Genomic DNA, 13,241 nt, shown 5'->3' with positions numbered 1-13,241 from the left:
ATATATATATATATATATATATATATATATATATATATATATATATATATATATATAATTAAATTTTATTTTTCTTATTCAATGTTATTGATACTTAGCGTTTGGCCATAGATCCCAAATTTATTTTGAAAAATCTAATTTGGGTGAAGTTTGGTTTGAAGATTAAAATGTGTTTGGACATACGTTTTCAAAACATATTTCCCAACTTTATTTTGGAAAAATATGTATATAATTCCCAAGTTTTGGGGTTTTGGCCCAAAATCAACTCAATAGCTGATTTTGGGATTTGAAATTTGGGATTTGGGATTTGGCCAAAATGTGGGCAAAATTTATGGCCAAACATGAATTTTGAAAATAAATCACAAATTTATTTTGGCAAAACTCATGGCCAAATTTAAGTGTTTGCAAACTTTTAAGGCTTAGAATTGAACTTTGAAGTTTAAACTTTAAAGTTTTAGATTTGAAATTTGAATTTTATAATTTTAAAATTGAAATTAAAAAGTAAGTGGCTACAAAAAATTAAGACCAATAGGCAATATGTAATCTTCAATTCTTCTTAATAGGGAGGGGAGGCTTACTTGTTCCACCCCTAATATTTTGAGTTTGACTAGCATTACCAGGTGTAGCTGGTGGTGTTTCAAGATTATCGGGTGATTGAATATCATCTAAAATATCATCTAAATCATCATCTATACCATAATTTTCTTGCATTCGCTCATAATCTACATTTAAATTTTCAGGTGAACTTTCAGAAATATGTGTAAAGCTACTAGAAGAACCAACACCACCTCTTGATCTTTTGGAAATTTTCTTACTACCTCTACTAGTGCACGCTTTTTTGGCTGCTCTAAGTAAATCCATTATGTAAAAATTAATAATTCTAAATAATAAAAGTAAGAGAAAGAGAGGGAACGAGTGTACCGGAATTCCGGATGCCGCACTAATTTTGATATAAAAAATTAAACTTCAATTGATAGACCGAAACTTGATAGTTGATAGTACTTGATACCACACTTCACTTGAATACTTGATATTTGATAATAATAATTTTGTAATGGCTAAACTAAATATTTGATGAAACTTGAAATAATAAGTAATTGAGACTTTAAGAACAATAATCAATAATATCAAGAGAATTGAGAGAGAATTAGAGTAGTAAGAGAGTGAATTGTGAGAAAAAATTAAAAAGAAGGGGGGCTATTTATAGTTTTTAAAAGGTTAAAATATAATTTTTCAATTATTAGGGGTGGGAGGGCTATTTTTTTAATGGAGGAGGCCGAAATGGCCATTTGTGCAAAATCTGGCCGTTCCCCAACGGTCATTTCTGAATTTGACCGTTGGCAACAATCCACAAAATTTAAAAAAAAAAAATTGTAACGGATACCGGGTTGCAGCCCGTTAAGAACCCGTTAACGGGTTAGCGGGCTTAGCAGGTTTCGGTGCACCGATATTCAAAATGTGTTCGTCTAAAACTCGCCCCCGCCAAACCCGTCCCAGCCCGCCCCAGTATGCTACAGTAACAGGCTGAACCGGGCTGACCTGGGCCGAAGCAGGTTGAAAACGGGTCAGGCCGGGTCGATTAACAGGTCTAGTTCAGACCGACTTTGCAAGGCTTGAGCAAATAATGTTAGATCCCAGAGACTTATAGTCCAAAAAATTGCTAAAATATCAAGTCAAATTGCATGTATTTCCCTTCTGGATGTGTCAAATTGTATATATAGCCTATGGTTTATTGAAAATGGAAAATCTTTGATTAAAATCTCTTTTATTTTCATGATTCACTTGGGCTACCGATTATATTTATTCGACCATTAGATATGACAAGAGACAAACTAAAATATCTCACTAGATATTTGTTCATCTTAATCTTTCTTATTTGAGTTTGATTTTTTGTTCTCCATTTGGAAGTTTAAAAAGGTATTCCTCAATTTCATTTCCAATCTTTTGACTCCGGTAGGTACTTTACAAATTCACTTGAAGGTAGAAACTAGAAAAGAATAAAAACAATAAATAAGGACAAATGGAGATACATACTCCCTCACTTCAACTCATATGATACTTTTTTGATTAGGAGACATTTCAAAATATATCTACCAAAGCACTAATTTAAACAACAATTTTCCATGACTTTTACGAAATACAAGAATCCATCATCCATACTCGTGTAAAGATAATATTTTTGTTGTCACAGATTCTATTGTCTATTTTTATCTTCTTGAGATGAGAGTCTTTCGGAAATAGCCTCTCTATTCCTTGGGGTAGGAGTAAGGTTTGCGTACACTCTACCCTCCCAGACCCCACTTGTAGGATTTTACTCGATTACTGTTGCTGTTGTTGTATAATCGTGTAACGACTTTAAACATAAAATTTTCTTTCTAAGTTTAGTTTTCGAATAGTATCATCATACTTATCAAAATAATCTCACTTTGTGTATCTATATAGAGGATACTAATTTGTAATTGATATTTACATGAAATCAAACAATTACTATATTTAAAAGATATAAATTAAAATAAAAAACCAATATTAATTTACCATAATTAAGTACTAAAATTTTCTATATGAAACATATATTTCGTATTCATTCGTTTGGGACCAACATCCTTTGCAAATAAATATTTTTTCCGTTATAATATTAGAGAGTCTGAAACCTAAATGTTGGGTTTTTGGACTCAAAATATGTTTCTACTGCTAAAAAAAAAAATTACATTTCTATATATAACGCGGTATTATACCGCGCTATACTTTAACGGTGTTTCTGCCGTTAAAGTATAGCGCGGTATAATACCACGTTATATATAGCGTTGTATAATACCATATTTTACTTGTTTGTGGGCCCACCAATTAGTCTCTTGCGGTTAACTGACATAACAGTAATTCAAACATATATAGCGCGGTATTATACAACGCTATACCTTTTTTGTGGGCCCACTAATAAGTGTCCTGCGGTTAACTGACATTACAATAATTCAAACTGGTATAGCGCGGTGTAATACCCCGCTTTACATCAGAAAATCCAGCCCCCCGAGCTAGGCCTTGCCTTATTTAAAGGCGTTAGGATTTTATGAAAATCCATTCAAAAAATATTCTAACTTCCGTTCAAACTTTTCTTCTTGTTATCAAGCATTTTTTATAATGTCTGAAGAGCCCAAAATAAGGGTTTCATTATATTGGGGGAGGGGGGGGGGGTGAGGTTGTTGCGGAGAATAACTCTATGAGGTATAGTTTATCTCCACAGTGTCATATAAAATTACCGCTTACAATGGAGTACGATAAATTGGTATCGTTGTTATGTAAAAAAATGAGTGTGAGAAAACGTTCGGTGAACCTTAAAGTAACCGGTAGATATCCGTATTCTGTGACTCCGCAAGGGTTTGCTTTTTATTCTGAGTTTAACATCGAAGATGATGAAACTCTTAGAGATTTTTTGCGGATTCCAGATGAATACAGGGAATTTATTGTGATAAAATTGTTGGAAATATACGTCAAGGTTGAAGACGTTCCCAATAATGAGGTTGCGCATAGTAGGGATAACCCCCAGTCATCGGGTGGTTATTTTGGAGCAGTTTTTGCCGGACAGATTCCTGATGAAAGAGTTTGCCTTGATTTAAACTTATCACTACAGGCGAATGAGCAGCGAGAAAATAATTTCTCTCCTACTTTACATAATCTACAAGACGACTGGTAAACTTTAATTTTTCTACGCTTTATCGTTGTTTATTTTTTTTTTGAATTGGATTTGTATTATCACTCATATTTTCCACGGGGGGTACCGTCCGGATATGAATTTTACAAGTTATGACCCCACTCCTAGTTGGAATATGCGTAGTTTTGGCGTGTTGGATCACGGTGGTCCATCCGGGAGTCATCACCAACAAAAAAATATCCATCATGGAATGTCAACACAGTACGACTTGTAAGTGAAGTGATATAGCTATATGTAAAGTATTTATCAATTTGCGTAGCTTATCATTTTGTTCTTTTTGTGCAGTGAAAACGAGCAACTTGATGGTCCTGACCTCACTCAGTTGCCCGTAGACGACGTATTTACTCGCGATTTGGCAAATGCGCAGAGTCAGGAAGATAATAGTGATTATGACAACAATGCCGATGAGTCTTGAGATGACACACCCTTCCTTAACGAGGGTGATGAGGAGGAGGAAGTTAATATCGAACCTAAGCTGACGAGGGAGCATGCTCCTCCACCTCCCGTTAGACCAAGAGTGTACGAGTTCCACGTGCTATTTCATGAGCGGAATATTCCCTACCTTGATAATTTGCCAAGTATGCCGGAGTGGATGCCCTCACAAGGGATCTTGACGAAGTTCGGTCAGCAATGTGGGATGAGTCTAGACCAACGGTCCTAGCAAAGGGCATGTATTTTCCCGATAAAGCTCGCCTAATCAGGGCTGTAAAAATCTACAGCGTAAGAGAGTGCCGCGAGATGACGGTAAGGGAGTCAACTCCGGAGGTATACAAGGTTGTATGCCGTAGAGACTTTATGGGTTGTAACTGGATGTTGCGTGCGAGCAAGAAGAAATCAGGGTTGTGGAAAGTGGGTAAATATATTAGCACCCACAGATGTGAAATGGACACATTCAATGAGAATCACTTCAACTTGGATGTAGACTTGATTTCTCTTGTCTTGATTCCATACTTGGAAGTGTCCATTAGGTTCAAGATCAAAGAGTGTATTACAGTTGTCCACCAGGAATATGGGTGTACTATAACCAAAAGAAAGGCATATCTCGCTCGCAAACGTGTATTTGAAATTATTTATGGTGACCGGGATAAGTCATTTTCATCTCTACCCAGGTACATTGCCGCACTGAAACACTTTAACCCCGGGACTGTTGTTGAATGGATGCATGAGCGGATTTCGGGAATTTCGGAATATATTTTCAGCTATGTGTTCTGGTCATTTAAACCAGCAATTGATGGTTTTGTGCATTGTCATCCGGTAATTTCCATAGACGGTACTCATGTCTATGGAAAGTATGATATTAAGCTTTTGATCGCAGTTGTAGTAGATGCCAACGGACAAATATTTCCACTAGCTTTTGCCAATTGTGCCAATGAAAGCGAAGAGACGTAGATGCTTTTTTTGAACCACTTGAAGCAGCACGTTGTCAAACAGCGTTCAGGTATTTGTCTAATATCTGATCGGCATGGTGATATTTTAAGTTCTGTACGGCATTTTCCTGAATGGCAGGAACCCTATGCGTACCACCGTTACTGTGTGAGGCACCTGAAGGCCAATTTCCAGAAGAAATATCCCGACAAGGCCTTGCATGATTTAATGTGGATGGCTGCAACTGAGCACCAGCATTGCAAATTCACGAGGCGCATGGAAGCGATCCGGCAGTTAGACGAAAGAGGCTATACTTGGCTGATGGGACATGAGCTTCACAAGTGGACATTGCATGCTGATGGTGGTAGACGGTAGGGAGCCTTAACTACAAATGTGTCGGAGTCATTCAACGACTTATTGAAGTCTGCACGTGGATTTCCTGTCACTGCGATGGTCCGGATGACATTCAAACAGATTGCGGAGAGGTTTGTTGAAAGGCATAGAGCTGCATCGGAATTGATGGACAGGGGTGTTCAATTTATGCTAATACGATGAGAAGATTTGAGAAATATAGGAGACAAGCACATTGGCATTCATATTTACAGTATGATCACGACCGGGGTGTTTTTGAAGTTCGCACAGCTATCCGCGGACACCGGGGGAATAATTTACAAACCGTGAATGAAGCCAGCAGGTTGTGTTCATGTGGGAAATGGACCATCTACCACATGTTGTGCGCACATGCCATGAAGTGTTTTCAACAAGTTGGTTTAGGGGCAACCAACTATGTTGATAGGCAATACAGTGTTGTTGCATACCTAAACACATATAGTGGACAGTTGCAGCCATTGGGTGCTGAGCATTATTGGCCGCCGGAACCATTTAAAATGCTGTGTAACAAGGACAATTTGCGCAAGCTGCAAGTGTAAAAGAGAACGCGTATACGGAACCAAATGGATATTGGTGATACCGTTTATGCGCGTAAACGTGGCATATGCTCGCAAACAGGACACGACCGTCGTAAATGTCCTTCAGTTGGTCTGGGTGGCGGTAGTAATCCAGCTCCTGGTGCAAGTTCATCTAATGTACCCAACTATCAAGGATACACCTAGTGTTTTGTTTTCGTAATGTTTTTTGTAATAAATGTTTGTACTTGTTTATGTTGCAATATCTATCAAATAAAATTATGTTCCACAGTCTTGTTACGTCTTATTATCTAACATGACCTTTTGAATTGGGATGATGATATGATAGTTCCAACATTCTACTTATTGGTGTTAGTAAAGAAGACCAATATGAAGATTGAAATTTCATAACGTAATACTTGAAGAGAAAAAAGCACAACAACCATAACTAAAGCAACATACATAAAAATAAAAGATAATAAAAGGATAAATCAAGACAAAGCTGTTTCGTTTCAGAAAAATCAATATGTATAGAGCGGTTAAATACTACGTTTTGTGTGTTGTCTTGTCGGTCTGAAAATCTGACCGGCTGCGAAAAAGTTGTTTCGTTTCAGAAAAATCAATATGTATAGCATGGTTAAATACTACATTTTGTGTGTTGTCTTGTCGGTCTGAAAAGCTGACCGGCTGCGAAAAAGCTATTTTGTTTCAGAAAAATCAATATGTATAGCGCGGTTAAACACAACGTTTTGTGTGTTGTCTTGTCGGTCTGAAAAGCTGACCGGCTGCGAAAAAGCTATTTCGTTTCAGAAAAAGTCAATATGTATAGCACGGTTAAATACTACATTTTGTGTGTTGTCTTGTCGGTCTGAAAAGCTGACCGACTGCGAAAAAGCTATTTCGTTTCAGAAAAAGTCAATATGTATAGCGCGGTTAAATACTACATTTTGTGTGTTGTCTTGCCTATAAATAACGGGCGCATTCTAGTTATTTTCTGCGCTTAACAATAACCAATAGCAAATATTTCCATAAAAGCAAGGTTTTTTTTACGCTTTAACAAATGTCTCAACCCCTTTATGTGCCAAGGTGCGAGTGCGGCAAAAAGTGCATGATGCAAGACTGTTAGGATGATGGTGAAGCTGGACGCCGCTACTGGGCGTGTATGAACAAGTTTTATAGGGTTCCCGACGAACCTGTTTGCAATTTTGAGGTATGGATTGATGAACCCTGTCAGCAGGAATACTACAAAGAAAAGTTGCAGCATCTTCATTATTTGTGTTTGAAACAGTGGGAAAGAGAGCGACAATCCAAACAAGAAGTTGCGGAGTTGAAGGAGAAACTCAAAGAGGTGGAAGAAGAAAAAAATAAGCTGGAAGAAAAATTTAAGTGGTTGGAGCAGAGAATACTAGGCGGTGATGACTAAACAATGACATGTACGTCTTGAGCGTAGTAGTGTATCTTTATGTTTCCCGTGTCATGTGTTTTCATTAGTTGTACTGAATTTAAGTTATGATAAGTTTCTATGTTTGTGTTTGTGTTGTACTGTTAAAATAAAGAAGAAATGGGGTAATAAAAACATAATGCGCATATTACGTAAGCATAAAAAATTGTTGTTATTATTTACATAAAATACAAAAAAGAAAAAGAAAATCAATGAGTCCTACAACCTTTGTGCTTCAATGCAGCCGCTGGCCTGAGGCGTATCCCCTCCCGCCCGGATACACTATCAGGATCATCCTCATCACGTCGCCTCTTTATATGAGGATTCGCTGTAGCATGATCACTAGTTTGGCTGGCAGGGTCGGTAGAAGGGGTCGTCGGTCCATCAGCAACCTACAAAACAATAAGTAAGCTCAGTATATGAAAATGTATATTAGTAATGTACGAGTTAAGTCAAAAACATTTTCATACCATGGTCTCATCGGGCTCCTGAATATAAGCATCCGTGGTGTCCTCAACATCGTACAAAGTGGCCTCCGTGACGGACTAGAATGAAGCCTTAATAAGAAAATTAAAAATTAATTTATGGCAAATCATTCAGAAAAAAAAATTAAAATTTAATAGTAATACAAACATACTTGCGCCTTGATAGATCTGCCGCACTCGACGACGATGAGCCAAAACTCAACCTGCGCCCACCATCTACGTCTCGGGTCGGCCGATCCTCAGCTGCGGTCAATGGGCCTGAAAAGAACTGCTCTAAATCTGCGGTGAAGCTCGTGCCTGTGATCAACAATGGATCTGACGGGGTCACCTGCGATGCTAGCAGCTCCAGCTGAAGGCTGTACGACGGCATGCTGCTGGGAGGCTCGTCTTGCTGAGGGATGTAACCCGGGTGATCAGCTCCAAGTTCCTCATCAGGTGCCTCAACAGGTGCCTCAATGCCTCCTTGCTGGGGACCACCTCCTCGCCGGCCCCCACGACCCCATTGGGCACCCCTGCCTCGTGGGGCACCCCCGCCTCGTGGGACAACCTTGCCTCGTCCCCGTCCCCTCGGGTGTGCGACAGGCCTACCCCGCTGGTGGTGCTCTGGCGCCACATAGTCAGGGTCGTGATCTAAGCGCTCGCCCTGTTTGGCTCGCTGTAATGTCCGGAGAGCCAACTTTATCACCTGCCAGCTATACTCAGCGACCGCAGGATCGCTGGCATGCTGCTGCATCTGCAGTCCTAACTGGTAGAATAAATGATGACCAATAGCCTACACAAAATTTAAAATATTAATTACAGAACGCTAGATCACAATTATAAGTAAGAATACCATATAACATACAGTGCCTCGTGCCTCCCGGCGTATAGTTTGTACCGACCGCCAGCTTGATGAATGGGGTTCCCGATAAAAAGTCGGGTAACGTGGCGGTACCAGGACGTATACATCTGAATAGTCGCGCGCCTGGATCTGTGAAGGTGGGGGCGGAATGAGGTCATCTCTCCGCTCCCAAGTATGGACCTGCGCCTCTAGTCATGCTACAAATGCGTCGTCCGCCCTCGAACGATCATCCCGCTGATAATGTGTAGCCTCTCATGTAGGCCCCCTCGGTATAGTCTGCGGACGGCCAAACTGGCGAAGTACCCGCTCTGTGGCATGATGCTCCACAATATCGAGGCACACCAGCGGGACGGAAGTGCTCCAAATCAGTCGGCCTGCCGAGTAATAATCGGGCAGGCCACCTATCAACTCGTCGCTGTATGGCGTCCAGATGAACTATCAAATAATAACATAAAAGTGAGTATGCGCAACACAAGTGAATTTATAACAAGTAAGTTTAGGTACACATTTACCTGTGCGCCCTCTAGCATATCCAACACATCCCTGACAAGGGGGAGATTATGATGAGCATCAATGGCTCGGTAATTTCCACGCCGGAGAACCCACCTCGTAGCTAGAGGGAGAAACGGAGGTTCTACATCCGGAGGTAATGGTGGTAGAGGTGGCTGCAACTGCAGGAACCGCTCCCAGGCCCAAACCTAACATACAAGGTTGACGTAAAGTTTAAGAAATTTTTTGACTAGATAGAATTGGAAGTAATGAATAGAGTATTCGAATATGTTGTCACCTGTAGAAGCGGCAGAAAACCACATACGTCGCTCTGGGTGCCCATGCTCGCCCGACACATATTCCTGTACAGGTAAGCGAGAACAACAGCACCCCAGCTGTACTGGGGTAAATCATCTAGCTGCTGAAGATGATGTAGAAATCGCAAACTTACTAGATTTCCCAAAGTGTTCGGGAACAAGACACCCCCAAAAAGAAGGAGCAACACCAACCTCGTGTACCGGTGAATATGTAGATCATCTGTCTCGCCGGTGATATTGGGGTGCAATATCTCCAAATGGTGTCTAATAGTTGTCAAAGCCATGTGACTGGCCCCTGAAGCTGCAGTCTCATCCTGTGGCCTGAAACCAGTGAACTGCTGCAGCAAGTCCAAATACTGGGCACGCGACATAGATCTCATATACTGAGGCAGTGCAACGGGCAGTCCATCAGCAGGCAACCCATATAAAATCTCAACATCCTGCAGCGTGATAGTGGCCTCGCCAATGGGCAGGTGGAAAGTGTGCGTCTCCGATCGCCACCGCACTATCAAGGCTATGATCAGAGACCAGTCGAGCTACAGCCGCCCAATCTCAAAAATCCTATAAAATTGAAATTGACACACATAAGAATTCAGGATAGCTTGGTGCTACTGGGCCTCAAATATCGAGCTTGGAACCCATAGGTATATACTCTGTCCAATTGAATTATTAAATATTAATTATTTACAAAACAAAACAACCACACAAAATTCTAAAAATATTGAAATTGACACACATAACAATTCAGGAAAGCTTGGTGCTACTGGGCCTCAAATATCGAGTCTGGAACACATGAATATATATATATATTCTGTCCAACTAAAAATTAATTATTTAATTTATAAAACAAACACACAAAATTATGAAAAAAATTGAAATTGACACACATAAAAATTTAGGATAGCTTGGTACTACTGGGCCTCAAATATCGAGCCTGGAACCCATAGATATATACTCTGTCCAATTAAAAATTCATTATTTAATTTACAAAATAAATTTAAAATTAATATTGTTTAATTTACAGTAGACATAGACGTGCCGCTTGTGCATCCTGGACCTTTCTCCGATGAGCTATTAGTGTTACAGGGCGATCATAGGTCCGCCTACATACGGGAGGGAGAGCTACTGGACAAGACTCTCCGCTCCAGGAGAGTGGACGACTTGTGGGACTTTATGAGGGACAAACCTTTCCATCCCCGTGTAGTCCAGCGCCTGAGGGATACCGGCTTCTATAGGATTTTTGAGATTGGGCGGCTGCAGCTCGACTGGTCTCTGATCAGGACCTTGATAGAGCGGTGGCGAGCGGAGACGCACACTTTCAACCTGCCCATTGGCGAGGCCACCATCACGCTGCAGGATGTTGAGGTTTTATATAGGCTGATTGCTGATGGACTGGCCGTTGCACTGCCTCAGGGTATGAGATATATGTTGCGTGCCCAGTATTTGGACTTGCTGCAGCAGCTCACCGGTTTCAGGCCACAGGATGAGACTACACATTCAGGGGCCAGTAGCATGGGTTTGACAGCTATTAGACAGCATTTGGCGATATTGCACCCTGACATCACAGACGAGACAGATGATCTACATATTCACCGGTACACGAGGTTGGTGCTGCTCCATCTTTTTGGGGGGGTCTTGTTCCCGAACACTTCGGGAAATCTAGTGAGTTTGCGATTTCTACATCATCTTCAGCTGCTAGATGCTTTACCCCAGTACAGCTGGGGTGCTGCTGTTCTCGCTTACATATAGAGGCATATGTGCCGGGCGAGCATGGGCACCCAGAGCGACGTATGTGGTTTTCTGCGGCTTCTACAGGTGACAACATATTCAAATACTCTGTTCATTACTTCCAATTCTATCTAGTCAAAATTTATCTTAAACTTTACGTCAACCTTGTATGTTAGGTTTGGGCCTGGGAGCAGTTCCTGCAGTTGCAGCCACCTCTACCACCATTACCTCCGGATATAGCACCTACGTTTCTCCCTCTAGCTAGGAGGTAGGTTCTCCGGCATGGAAATTACCAAGCCATTGATGCTCATCAGAATCTCCCCCTTGTCAGGGATGTGTTGGATATGCTGGAGGGCGCACAGGTAAATGTGTACCTAAACTTACTTGGTATAAATTCACTTGTGTTGCGCATACTCACTTTTATGTTCTTATTTGATAGTTCATCTGGACGCCATACAGCGACGACTTGATAGGTGGCCTGCCCGATTATTGCTCGGCCGACCGACTGATTTGGAGCACTTCCGTCCCGCTGATGTGCCTCGATATTGTGGAGCATCATGCCACAGAGCGGGTACTTCACCAGTTTGGCCGTCCGTAGACTGTACCGAGGGGGTCTACATGGGAGGCTACACATTGTCAGTGGGATGATCGTTCGAGGGCGGACGACGCATTTGTAGCATGGCTAGAGGCGCAGGTCCATACTTGGGACCAGCGAGCTGACCTGATTCCGCCCCCACCTTCACAGATCGAGACGGAGACTATTCAGCTCTATACGTCCTGGTACCGCCGCGTTACCCGACTTTTTATCGGGAACCCCGTTCATCAAGCTGGCAGTCGATACAGACCATACGCCGGGAGGAACGAGGCACCGGTATGTTATTTGGTATTCTTACTTATAACTGTGATATAGCGTTCTGTAATTAATATTTTAAATGTTGTGCAGACTATTGGTCATCATTTATTCTACCAATTGGGACTGCAGATGCAGCAGCATGCCGGCGATCCTGCGGTCGCTGAGTATGGCCGGCAGGTGACAGAGCTNAGCTATTAGTGTTACAAGGCGATCATAGGTCCGCCTACGTATGGGAGGGAGAGCTACTGGACCAGACTCTCCGCGCCAGGAGAGTGGACGACTTGTGGGACTTTATGAGGGGCAGAGATTTCCATCCCCGCGTAGTCCAGCGCCTGAGGGAAACCGGCTTTTTTTCTTCATAATTTTGTATGTTTGTTTTATAAATTAAGTAATTAATTTTTAATTGGACAACGTATATATCTATGGGTTCCAGGCTCGATATTTGAGGCCCAGTAGCACCAAGCTTTCCTGAATTCTTATGTGTGTCAATTTCAATATTTTTAGAATTTTGTGTGTTTGTTTGTTTTGTAAATAATTAATATTTAATTATTTAATTGGACAAAGTATATATCTATGGGCTCCAGGCTCGATATTTGAGGCCCAGTAGTACCAAGCTATCCTGAATTCTTATGTGTGTCAATTTTAATTTTTTTCATAATTTTGTGTGTTTGTTTTATAAATTAAATAATTAATTTTTAATTGGACAGAATATATATCTATGGGTTCCAGGCTCGATATTTGAGGCCCAGTAGCACCAAGCTTTCCTGAATTCTTATGTGTGTCAATTTCAATTTTTTTCATAATTCTGTGTGTTTGTTTTATAAAGTAAATAATTAATTTTTGTAAATTATAATTGGATAGAGTTTGTGTTTGATCTATCAATATAGTAGATACTTAAACTACAGAGATTCTACGCTAAAAGGCTCTACATTTTACTACGCTAAAAGGCTCTGTATTTTACTATGCTAAAAGACTCTATATTTTACTACGCTAAAAGGCTCTAGTCTTTAAGCAAATAAATAATCTAAACTAAATAAAAATAACAAATATATTTTAATAACATAACATTCAATAAAATACATATAAAACAGTAAAAGAAATTTATGAATAT

Source organism: Nicotiana attenuata, chromosome 10 (genome assembly GCF_001879085.1).
Source record: "Nicotiana attenuata strain UT chromosome 10, NIATTr2, whole genome shotgun sequence".
Classification (NCBI taxonomy): domain Eukaryota; kingdom Viridiplantae; phylum Streptophyta; class Magnoliopsida; order Solanales; family Solanaceae; genus Nicotiana; species Nicotiana attenuata.
This window is presented reverse-complemented; position numbering follows the sequence as displayed.